Source organism: Heptranchias perlo, chromosome 2 (assembly GCF_035084215.1).
Source record: "Heptranchias perlo isolate sHepPer1 chromosome 2, sHepPer1.hap1, whole genome shotgun sequence".
NCBI lineage: Eukaryota > Metazoa > Chordata > Chondrichthyes > Hexanchiformes > Hexanchidae > Heptranchias > Heptranchias perlo.
Window position 1 is genome coordinate 18,827,106 of NC_090326.1, and position 14,076 is coordinate 18,841,181.

Here is a 14,076-nt window from a genome sequence, read left to right on the forward strand (position 1 = left end):
TGGAACAATACAGGGAGAGAGCACACAGTAAAAATGAGAGAGAGATGGAACATTACAGGGAGAGCTCACAGTAACAATTAGAGAGAGATGGAACAATACAGAGAGAGCACACAGTAACAACAACAGAGAGAGAGATGGAAAAATACAGGGAGAGGACACAGTAACAATGAGAGAGAGATGAAACAATACAGGGAGAGCACACAGTAATAATGAGAGAGAGATGGAAGAACACAGGGAGAGCACACAATAACAATGAAAGAGATATGGAACAATACAGGGAGAGCACACAGTAATAATGATAGAGAGAGAGATGGAACAATACAGGGAGAGCACACAGTAACAATGAGAGAGAGATGGAACAATACAGAGATAGAGCACACAGTAACAATACAGAGAGAGAGAGAGAGATGGAACAATACAGAGAGAGCACATAGTAATAATGAGGGAGAGATGGAACAAGACAGAGAGAGCACACGGTATCAATGAGAGAGAGATGGAGCAATACAGAGAGAGAGCACACAGTAATAATGAGAGAGAAATGGAACAATACAGAGAGAGCACACAGTAATAATGAGAGAGAGAGTTGGAACAATACAGGGAGAGAGCACACAGTAACAATGAGTGAGAGAGATGGAACAATACAGAGAGAGAGCACACAGTAACAATGAGAGAGAGAGATGGAACAATACAGAGAGAGCACACAGTAACAGTGAGAGAGAGATGGAACAATACAGGGAGAGCACATAGTAATAATGAGAGAGAGAGATGGAAAAATACAGGGAGAGCACACAGTAATAATGAGAGGGAGATGGAACAATACAGGGAGAGCACACAGTTATAATGAGAGCGAGATGCACTAATACAGACAGAGATCACACGGTAACAATGAGAGAGAAATGGAACAATGCAGAGAGAGCACACAGTAATAATGAGAGAGAGAGATGGAACAATACAGGGAGATCACACAGTAACAATAATAGAGAGAGATGGAACAACACAAGGAGAGCACACGGTAACAATGAGAGAGAGATGGAACAATACAGAGAGAGAGCACACAGTGATAATGAGAGAGAGAGAGATGGAACAGTACAGCGAGAGCACACAGTAACAATGAGAGAGAGATGGAACAATACAGGGAGAGCACACAGTAACAATGAGAGAGAGATGGAAAAATACAGGGAGAGCACACAGTAATAATGAGAGATGGAATAATACAGAGAGAGATCACACAGTAACAATGAGAGAGTGATGGAACAATACAAAGAGAGAACACAGTAACAATGAGAGAGATAGAGAGATGGAACAATACAGAGAGAGCACAAAGTAACAATGAGAGAGAGGTGGAACAATACAGAGAGAGAGCACACAGTAACAATGAGAGCGATATGGAACATTACAGAGAGAGAGATCATACAGTAGCAGTGAGAGAGAGAGAGTTGAAACAATACAGGGAGAGCACACAATAATAACGAGAGAGATAGATGGAACAATACAGGGAGAGAGATGGAACAATTAAGGAAGAGCACACAGTAACAATGAGAGAGAGATGGAACAATACAGAGAGAGCAAACAGTAACAATGATGGAGAGAGAGATCGAACGACACAGGGAGAGCACACAGTAATAATGAGAGAGAGATGGAACAATACAGAGAGAGAGCACACAGTAACAATACAGAGAGAGAGAGAGATGGAACAATACAGAGAGAGCACACGGTAACAATGAGAGAGAGATGGAACAATACAGAGAGAGATCACACGGTAACAATGAGAGAGAGATGGAACAATACAGAGAGAGCACACAGTAATAATGAGAGAGATAGATGGAACAATACAGGGAGAGCACACAGTAAAAATGAGAGAGAGATGGAACAATACAGAGAGAGCACACGGTAATAATGAGAGATGGAATAATACAGGGAGAGCACACAGTAACAATGACAGAGAGAGATGGAACAACACAGGGAGAGCACACAGTAATAATGAGAGAGAGATGGAACAATACAGAGAGAGAGAACACAGTAATAATGAGAGAGAGATGGAACAAGACAGAGAGAGCACACGGTCACAATGAGAGAGAGATGGAACAATACAGAGAGAGAGCACACAGTAACAATGAAAGAGAGATGGAATAATACAGAGAGAACACACAGTAATAATGAGAGAGAGAGATGGAACAATACAGGGAGAGAGCACACAGTAACAATGAGTGAGAGAGATGGAACAATACGGAGAGAAAGCACACAGTAATAATGAGAGAGAGATGGAACAATACAGAGAGAGCACACAGTAACAATGAGAGAGAGATGGAACAATACAGAGAGAGCACACAGTAACAATGAGAGAGAGAGTTGGAACAATACAGGGAGACCACACGGTAACAATGAGAGAGAGATGGAACAATACAGAGAGAGAGCACACGGTAACAATGAGAGGGAGTTGGAACAATACAGGGAGAGCACACAGTAATAATGAGAGATGGAACAATACAGGGAGAGCACACAGTAATAATGAGAGATGGAATAATACAGGGAGAGCACACAGTAATTATGAGAGATGGAATAATACAGGGAGAGCACACAGTAATAATGAGAGCGAGATGCACCAATACAGAGAGAGAGCACACAGTAACAATGAGAGAGTGCTGGAACAATACAAAGAGAGAACACAGTAACAATGAGAGAGATAGAGAGATGGAACAATACAGAGAGAGCACACAGTAACAATGAGAGAGATATGGAAAAATACAGAGAGAGAGATCATACAGTAGCAGTGAGAGAGAGAGAGTTGAAACAATACAGGGAGAGCACACAATAATAACGAGAGAGATAGATGGAACAATACAGGGAGAGAGATGGAACAATTAAGGAAGAGCACACAGTAACAATGAGAGAGAGATGGAACAATACAGAGAGAGCAAACAGTAACAATGATAGAGAGAGAGATCGAATAACACAGGGAGAGCACACAGTAATAATGAGAGAGAGATGGAACAATAGAGAGAGAGAGCACACAGTAACAATGAGAGAGAAATGGAACAATGCAGAGAGAGCACACAGTAACAATGAGAGAGAGAGTTGGAACAATACAGGGAGACCACACGGTAACAATGAGAGAGAGATGGAACAATACAGAGAGAGAGCACACGGTAACAATGAGAGGGAGTTGGAACAATACAGGGAGAGCACACAGTAATAATGAGAGATGGAACAATACAGGGAGAGCACACAGTAATAATGAGAGATGGAATAATACAGGGAGAGCACACAGTAATTATGAGAGATGGAATAATACAGGGAGAGCACACAGTAATAATGAGAGCGAGATGCACCAATACAGAGAGAGAGCACACAGTAACAATGAGAGAGTGCTGGAACAATACAAAGAGAGAACACAGTAACAATGAGAGAGATAGAGAGATGGAACAATACAGAGAGAGCACACAGTAACAATGAGAGAGATATGGAAAAATACAGAGAGAGAGATCATACAGTAGCAGTGAGAGAGAGAGAGTTGAAACAATACAGGGAGAGCACACAATAATAACGAGAGAGATAGATGGAACAATACAGGGAGAGAGATGGAACAATTAAGGAAGAGCACACAGTAACAATGAGAGAGAGATGGAACAATACAGAGAGAGCAAACAGTAACAATGATAGAGAGAGAGATCGAATAACACAGGGAGAGCACACAGTAATAATGAGAGAGAGATGGAACAATAGAGAGAGAGAGCACACAGTAACAATGAGAGAGAAATGGAACAATGCAGAGAGAGCACACAGTAACAATACAGAGAGAGAGAGATGGAACAATACAGAGAGAGCACACAGTAACAATGAGAGAGAGAGATGGAACAAGACAGACAGAGCACACGGTAACAATGAGAGAGAGATGGAACAATAGAGAGAGAGAGCACACAGTAACAATGAGAGAGAAATGGAACAATGCAGAGAGAGCACACAGTAATAATGAGAGAGAGAGATGGAACAATACAGGGAGATCACATAGTAACAATAATAGAGAGAGATGGAACAACACAAGGAGAGCACACGGTAACAATGAGAGAGAGATGGAACAATACAGAGAGAGAGCACACTGTGATAATGAGAGAGAGAGAGATGGAACAGTACAGCGAGAGCACACAGTAACAATGAGAGAGAGATGGAACAATACAGGGAGAGCACACAGTAACAATGAGAGAGAGATGGAAAAATACAGGGAGAGCACACAGTAATAATGAGAGATCGAATAATACAGAGAGACATCACACAGTAACAATGAGGGAGTGATGGAACAATACAAAGAGAGAACACAGTAACAATGAGAGAGATAGAGAGATGGAACAATACAGAGAGAGCACAAAGTAACAATGAGAGAGAGGTGGAACAATACAGAGAGAGAGCACACAGTAACAATGAGAGCGATATGGAACATGACAGAGAGAGAGATCATACAGTAGCAGTGAGAGAGAGAGAGTTGAAACAATACAGGGAGAGCACACAATAATAACGAGAGAGATAGATGGAACAATACAGGGAGAGAGATGGAACAATTAAGGAAGAGCACACAGTAATAATGAGAGAGAGATGGAACAATACAGAGAGAGCAAACAGTAACAATGATAGAGAGAGAGATCGAATAACACAGGGAGAGCACACAGTAATAATGAGAGAGAGATGGAACAATATAGAGAGAGAGCAAACAGTAACAATGATAGAGAGAGAGATCGAATAACACAGGGAGAGCACACAGTAATAATGAGAGAGCGATGGAACAATACAGAGAGAGAGCACACAGTAACAATACAGAGAGAGAGAGAGATGGAACAATACAGAGAGAGCACATGGTAACAATGAGAGAGAGATGGAACAATACAGAGAGAGAGCACACAGTAACAATGAGAGAGAGATGGAATAATACAGAGAGAGCGCACAGTAATAATGAGAGAGAGAGATCGAACAATACAGGGAGAGAGCACACAGTAACAATGGGTGAGAGAGATGGAACAATACAGAGAGAACGCACACAATAATAATGAGAGAGAGATGGAACAATACAGGGAGAGCACACAGTAACAATGAGAGAGAGATGGAACAATACAGAGAGAGCACACAGTAACAATGAGAGAGAGAGTTGGAACAATACAAGGAGAGCACACAGTAATAATGAGAGGGAGATGGAACAATACAGGGAGAGCACACGGTAACAATGATAGAGCGAGAGATGGAAAAATGCAGGTAGAGCACACAGTAACAATGAGAGAGAGATGGAACAATACAAAAAGAGCACACAGTAACAATGATAGAGAGAGATCGAACAACACAAGGAGAGCACACAGTAATAATGAGAGAGAGATGGAACAATACAGAGAGAGAGCACACAGTAACAATACAGAGAGAGAGAGAGATGGAACAATACAAAAAGAGCACACAGTAACAATGAGTGAGAGAGAGATCGAACAACACAAGGAGAGCACACAGCAATAATGAGAGAGAGATGGAACAAGACAGAGAGAGATCATACATTAGCAGTGAGAGAGAGAGAGTTGAAACAATACAGGGAGAGCACACAGTAATAACGAGAGAGATAGATGGAACAATACAGGGAGAGAGAAGGAACAATTAAGGAAGAGCACACAGTAACAATGAGAGAGAGATGGAAAAATACAGAGAGAGCAAATAGTAACAATGATAGAGAGAGAGATGGGACAACACAGGAAGAGCAGACAGTAATAAGGACAGAGAGATGGAAGAATACAGGGAGAGCACACAGTAACAATGATAGAGAGAGATGGAACCACACAGGGAGAGCACACAGTAATAATGAGAGAGAGATGGAACAATACAAAAAGAGCACACAGTAACAATGAGTGAGAGAGAGATCGAACAACACAAGGAGAGCACACAGTAATAATGAGAGAGAGATGGAACAAGACAGAGAGAGAGAGATCATACAGTAGCAGTGAGAGAGAGAGAGTTGAAACAATACAGGGAGAGCACACAATAATAACGAGAGAGATAGATGGAACAATACAGGGAGAGAGATGGAACAATTAAGGAAGGGCACACAGTAACAATGAGAGAGAGATGGAACAATACAGAGAGAGCAAACAGTAACAATGATAGAGAGAGAGATCGAATAACACAGGGAGAGCACACAGTAATAATGAGAGAGAGATGGAACAATACAGAGAGAGCAAACAGTAACAATGATAGAGAGAGAGATCGAATAACACAGGGAGAGCACACAGTAATAATGAGAGAGAGATGGAACAATACAGAGAGAGAGCACACAGTAACAATACAGAGAGAGAGAGAGATGGAACAATACAGAGAGAGCACACAGTAATAATGAGAGAGAGATGGAACAAGACAGAGAGAGCACACGGTAACAATGAGAGAGAGATGGAACAATACAGAGAGAGAGCACACGGTAACAATGAGAGAGAGATGGAACAATACAGAGAGAGCACACAGTAATAATGAGAGAGAGAGATGGAACAATACAGGGAGAGCACACAGTAAAAATGAGAGAGAGATGGAACAATACAGAGAGAGCACACGGTAATAATGAGAGATGGAATAATACAGGGAGAGCACACAGTAACAATGATAGAGAGAGATGGAACAACACAGGGAGAGCACACAGCAATAATGAGAGAGAGATGGAACAATACAGAGAGAGCACATTGTCACAATGAGAGAGAGATGGAACAATACAGAGAGAGAGCACACAGTAACAATAATAGAGAGAGATGGAACAACACAAGGAGAGCACACAGTAATAATGAGAGAGAGAGATGGAACAATACAGGGAGATCACACAGTAACAATAATAGAGAGAGATGGAACAACACAAGGAGAGCACACGGTAACAATGAGAGAGAGATGGAACAATACAGAGAGAGAGCACACAGTGATAATAAGAGAGAGAGAGATGGAACAGTACAGCGAGAGCACTCAGTAACAATGAGAGAGAGATGGAACAATACAGGGAGAGCACACAGTAACAATGAGAGAGAGATGGAAAAATACAGGGAGAGCACACAGTAATAATGAGAGATGGAATAATACAGAGAGAGATCACACAGTAACAATGAGAGAGTGATGGAACAATACAAAGAGAGAACACAGTAACAATGAGAGAGATAGAGAGATGGAACAATACAGAGAGAGCACAAAGTAACAATGAGAGAGAGGTGGAACAATACAGAGAGAGAGCACACAGTAACAATGAGAGCGATATGGAACATTACAGAGAGAGAGATCATACAGTAGCAGTGAGAGAGAGAGAGTTGAAACAATACAGGGAGAGCACACAATAATAACGAGAGAGATAGATGGAACAATACAGGGGGAGAGATGGAACAATTAAGGAAGAGCACACAGTAACAATGAGAGAGAGATGGAACAATACAGAGAGAGCAAACAGTAACAATGATAGAGAGAGAGATCGAATAACACAGGGAGAGCACACAGTAATAATGAGAGAGAGATGGAACAATACAGAGAGAGAGCACACAGTAACAATACAGAGAGAGAGAGATGGAACAATACAGAGAGAGCACACATTAATAATGAGAGAGAGATGGAACAAGACAGAGAGAGCACACGGTAACAATGAGAGAGAGATGGAACAATACAGAGAGAGAGCACACGGTAACAATGAGAGAGAGATGGAACAATACAGAGAGAGCACACAGTAATAATGAGAGAGAGAGATGGAACAATACAGGGAGAGCACACAGTAAAAATGAGAGAGAGATGGAACAATACAGAGAGAGCACACGGTAATAATGAGAGATTGAATAATACAGGGAGAGCACACAGTAACAATGATAGAGAGAGATAGAACAACACAGGGAGAGCACACAGCAATAATGAGAGAGAGATGGAACAATACAGAGAGAGCACATTGTCACGATGAGAGAGAGATGGAACAATACAGAGAGAGAGCACACAGTAACAATGAGAGAGAGATGGAATAATACAGAGAGAACGCACAGTAATAATGAGAGAGAGAGATGGAACAATACAGGGAGAGAGCACACAGTAACAATGAGTGAGAGAGATGGAACAATACGGAGAGAGAGCACACAGTAACAATGAGAGAGAGATTGAACAATACAGAGAGAAAGCACACAGTAATAATGAGAGAGAGATGGAACAATACAGAGAGAGCACACAGTAACAATGAGAGAGAGATGGAACAATACAGAGAGAGCACACAGTAACAATGAGAGAGAGAGTTGGAACAATACAGGGAGAGCACACAGTAACAATGAGAGAGAGATGGAACAATAAAGAGAGAGCACACAGTAACAATGATAGAGAGAGAGATGGAAAAATGCAGGTAGAGCACACAGTAACAATGAGAGAGAGATGGAACAAAACAGAAAGAGCACACAGTAACAATGATAGAGAGAGAGATCGAACAACACAAGGAGAGCACACAGTAATAATGAGAGAGAGATGGAACAATACAGAGAGAGAGCACACAGTAACAATACAGAGAGAGAGAGAGATGGAACAATACAAAAAGAGCACACAGTAACAATGATAGAGAGAGATCGAACAACACAAGGAGAGCACACAGTAATAATGAGAGAGAGATGGAACAAGACAGAGAGAGCACACGGTAACAATGAGAGAGAGATGGAACAATACAGAGAGAGAGCACACAGTAACAATGAGAGAGAGATGGAACAATACAGAGAGAGCACACAGTAATAAGGAGAGAGAGAGATGGAACAATACAGGGAGGGAGCACACAGTGATAATGAGAGAGAGATGGAAGAATACCAGGAGAGCACACAGTAACAATGAGAGAGAGATGGAACAATACAGGGAGAACACACAGTAATAATGAGAGAGAGATGGAACAATACAGGGAGAGCACACGGTAATAATGAGAGATGGAATAATACACGGAGAGCACACAATAACAATGAGAGAAAGATGGAACAATACAGAAAGAGCACACAGTAACAATAATAGAGAGAGAGATGGAACAACACAAGGAGAGCACATAGTAACAATGAGAGAGAGATGGAACAATACAGAAAGAGCACACAGTAACAATAATAGAGAGAGAGATGGAACAACACAAGGAGAGCACACAGTAACAATGAGAGAGAGATGGAACAATACAGAGAGAGAGCACACAGTGATAATGAGAGAGAGATGGAACAATACAGGGAGAGCACACAGTAACAATGAGAGAGAGGTGGAACAACACAGGGAGAGCACACAGCAATAATGAGAGAGAGATGGAACAATACAGAGAGAGCACATTGTCACAATGAGAGAGAGATGGAACAATACAGAGAGAGAGCACACAGTCATAATGAGAGATGGAATAATACAGGGAGAGCACACTGTAATAATGAGAGCGAGATGGAACACCACAGAGAGAGATCACGCAGTAACAATGAGAGAGTGATGGAACAATACAAAGAAAGCACACAGTAACAATGAGAGATATAGAGAGGTGGAATAATACAGAAAGAGCACACCATAACAATGAGAGAGAGATAGAGGGAGATGGAACATACAGAAAGAGCACACAGTAGCAATGATAGAGGGAGAGAGAGAGATGGAACAATACAGAAGGAGCACACCATAACAATGAGAAAGAGGGCGATGGAACAATACCAAGCAAGCACACAGTATCAATGAGAGAGAGAGATGAAACAATGCAGAGATATCACACAGTAACAATGAGAGAGTGATGGAACAATATAGTGAGAGCACACAGTAACAATGATAGAGAGGGAGATGGAACAATATCGAAAGAGCACACAGGATCAATGAGAGAGAGAGATGAAACAATGCAGAGATATCACACAGTAACAATGAGAGAGTGATGGAACAATACCAAGAGAGCACACAGTAACGATGAGAGAGAGAGAGAGAGATGGAACAATACGAAGGCAGAGCACACAGTAATAATGAGAGAGAGAGATGGAACAAGACAGAGAGAGCACACGGTCACAATGAGAGAGAGATGGAACAATACAGAGAGAGAGCACACAGTAACAATGAAAGAGAGATGGAATAATACAGAGAGAACACACAGTAATAATGAGAGAGAGAGATGGAACAATACAGGGAGAGAGCACACAGTAACAATGAGTGAGAGAGATGGAACAATACGGAGAGAGAGCACACAGTAACAATGAGAGAGAGATTGAACAATACAGAGAGAAAGCACACAGTAATAATGAGAGAGAGATGGAACAATACAGAGAGAGCACACAGTAACAATGAGAGAGAGATGGAACAATACAGAGAGAGCACACAGTAACAATGAGAGAGAGAGTTGGAACAATACAGGGAGAGCACACAGTAATAATGAGAGAGAGAGATGGAAAAATACAGGGACAGCACACAGTAATAATGAGAGGGAGATGGAACAATACAGGGAGAGCACACGGTAATAATGAGAGATGGAATAATCCAGGGAGAGCACACAGTAACAATGAGAGAGAGATGCAACAATACAGGGAGAGCACACAGTAATAATGAGAGATGGAACAATACAGGGAGAGCACACAGTAATAATGAGAGATGGAATAATACAGGGAGAGCACACAGTAATAATGAGAGCGAGATGCACCAATACAGGGAGAGAGCACACAGTAACAATGAGAGAGTGCTGGAACAATACAAAGAGAGAACACAGTAACAATGAGAGAGATAGAGAGATGGAACAATACAGAGAGATCACACAGTAACAATGAGAGAGATATGGAAAAATACAGAGAGAGAGATCATACAGTAGCAGTGAGAGAGAGAGAGTTGAAACAATACAGGGAGAGCACACAATAATAACGAGAGAGATAGATGGAACAATACAGGGAGAGGGATGGAACAATTAAGGAAGAGCACACAGTAACAATGAGAGAGAGATGGAACAATATAGAGAGAGCAAACAGCAACTATGATAGAGAGAGAGATCGAACAACACAGGGAGAGCACACAGTAATAATGAGAGAGAGATGGAACAATAGAGAGAGAGAGCACACAGTAACAATGAGAGAGAAATGGAACAATGCAGAGAGAGCACACAGTAACAATACAGAGAGAGAGAGATGGAACAATACAGAGAGAGCACACAGTAATAATGAGAGATGGAATAATACAGGGAGAGCACACAGTAACAATGATAGAGAGAGATGGAACAACACAGGGAGAGCACACAGCAATAATGAGAGAGAGATGGAACAATACAGAGAGAGCACATTGTCACAATGAGAGAGAGATGGAACAATACAGAGAGAGAGCACACAGTAACAATAATAGAGAGAGATGGAACAACACAAGGAGAGCACACAGTAATAATGAGAGAGAGAGATGGAACAGTACAGCGAGAGCACACAGTAACAATGAGAGAGAGATGGAACAATACAGGGAGAGCACACAGTAACAATGAGAGAGAGATGGAAAAATACAGGGAGAGCACACAGTAACAATGAGAGATGGAATAATACAGAGAGAGATCACACAGTAACAATGAGAGAGTGATGGAACAATACAAAGAGAGAACACAGTAACAATGAGAGAGATAGAGAGATGGAACAATACAGAGAGAGCACAAAGTAACAATGAGAGAGAGGTGGAACAATACAGAGAGAGAGCACACAGTAACAATGAGAGCGATATGGAACATTACAGAGAGAGAGATCATACAGTAGCAGTGAGAGAGAGAGAGTTGAAACAATACAGGGAGAGCACACAATAATAACGAGAGAGATAGATGGAACAATACAGGGAGAGAGATGGAACAATTAAGGAAGAGCACACAGTAACAATGAGAGAGAGATGGAACAATACAGAGAGAGCAAACAGTAACAATGATAGAGAGAGAGATCGAATAACACAGGGAGAGCACACAGTAATAATGAGAGAGAGATGGAACAATACAGAGAGAGAGCACACAGTAACAATACAGAGAGAGAGAGATGGAACAATACAGAGAGAGCACACATTAATAATGAGAGAGAGATGGAACAAGACAGAGAGAGCACACGGTAACAATGAGAGAGAGATGGAACAATAGAGAGAGAGAGCACACGGTAACAATGAGAGAGAGATGGAACAATACAGAGAGAGCACACAGTAATAATGAGAGAGAGAGATGGAACAATACAGGGAGAGCACACAGTAAAAATGAGAGAGAGATGGAACAATACAGAGAGAGCACACGGTAATAATGAGAGATGGAATAATACAGGGAGAGCACACAGTAACAATGATAGAGAGAGATAGAACAACACAGGGAGAGCACACAGCAATAATGAGAGAGAGATGGAACAATACAGAGAGAGCACATTGTCACGATGAGAGAGAGATGGAACAATACAGAGAGAGAGCACACAGTAACAATGAGAGAGAGATGGAATAATACAGAGAGAACGCACAGTAATAATGAGAGAGAGAGATGGAACAATACAGGGAGAGAGCACACAGTAACAATGAGTGAGAGAGATGGAACAATACGGAGAGAGAGCACACAGTAACAATGAGAGAGAGATTGAACAATACAGAGAGAAAGCACACAGTAATAATGAGAGAGAGATGGAACAATACAGAGAGAGCACACAGTAACAATGAGAGAGAGATGGAACAATACAGAGAGAGCACACAGTAACAATGAGAGAGAGAGTTGGAACAATACAGGGAGAGCACACAGTAATAATGAGAGAGAGATGGAAAAATACAGGGACAGCACACAGTAATAATGAGAGGGAGATGGAACAATACAGGGAGAGCACACGGTAATAATGAGAGATGGAATAATCCAGGGAGAGCACACAGTAACAATGAGAGAGAGATGGAACAATAAAGAGAGAGCACACAGTAACAATGATAGAGAGAGAGATGGAAAAATGCAGGTAGAGCACACAGTAACAATGAGAGAGAGATGGAACAATACAAAAAGAGCACACAGTAACAATGATAGAGAGAGAGATCGAACAACACAAGGAGAGCACACAGTAATAATGAGAGAGAGATGGAACAATACAGAGAGAGAGCACACAGTAACAATACAGAGAGAGAGAGAGATGGAACAATACAAAAAGAGCACACAGTAACAATGAGTGAGAGAGAGATCAAACAACACAAGGAGAGCACACAGTAATAATGAGAGAGAGATGGAACAAGACAGAGAGAGAGATCATACATTAGCAGTGAGAGAGAGAGAGTTGGAACAACACAGGGAGAGCACACAGTAATAACGAGAGAGATAGATGGAACAATACAGGGAGAGAGAAGGAACAATTGAGGAAGAGCACACAGTAACAATGAGAGAGAGATGGAAAAATACAGAGAGAGCAAATAGTAACAATGATAGAGAGAGAGATGGGACAACACAGGAAGAGCAGACAGTAATAAGGAGAGAGAGATGGAAGAATACAGGGAGAGCACACAGTAATAATGAGAGATGGAATAATACAGAGAGAGATCACACAGTAACAATGAGAGAGTGATGGAACAATACAAAGAGAGAACACAGTAACAATGAGAGAGATAGAGAGATGGAACAATACAGAGAGAGCACAAAGTAACAATGAGAGAGAGGTGGAACAATACAGAGAGAGAGCACACAGTAACAATGAGAGCGATATGGAACATTACAGAGAGAGAGATCATACAGTAGCAGTGAGAGAGAGAGAGTTGAAACAATACAGGGAGAGCACACAATAATAACGAGAGAGATAGATGGAACAATACAGGGAGAGAGATGGAACAATTAAGGAAGAGCACACAGTAACAATGAGAGAGAGATGCAACAATACAGGGAGAGCACACAGTAATAATGAGAGATGGAACAATACAGGGAGAGCACACAGTAATAATGAGAGAGAGATGGAAAAATACAGGGACAGCACACAGTAATAATGAGAGGGAGGTGGAACAATACAGAGAGAGAGCACACAGTAACAATGAGAGCGATATGGAACATTACAGAGAGAGAGATCATACAGTAGCAGTGAGAGAGAGAGAGTTGAAACAATACAGGGAGAGCACACAATAATAACGAGAGAGATAGATGGAACAATACAGGGAGAG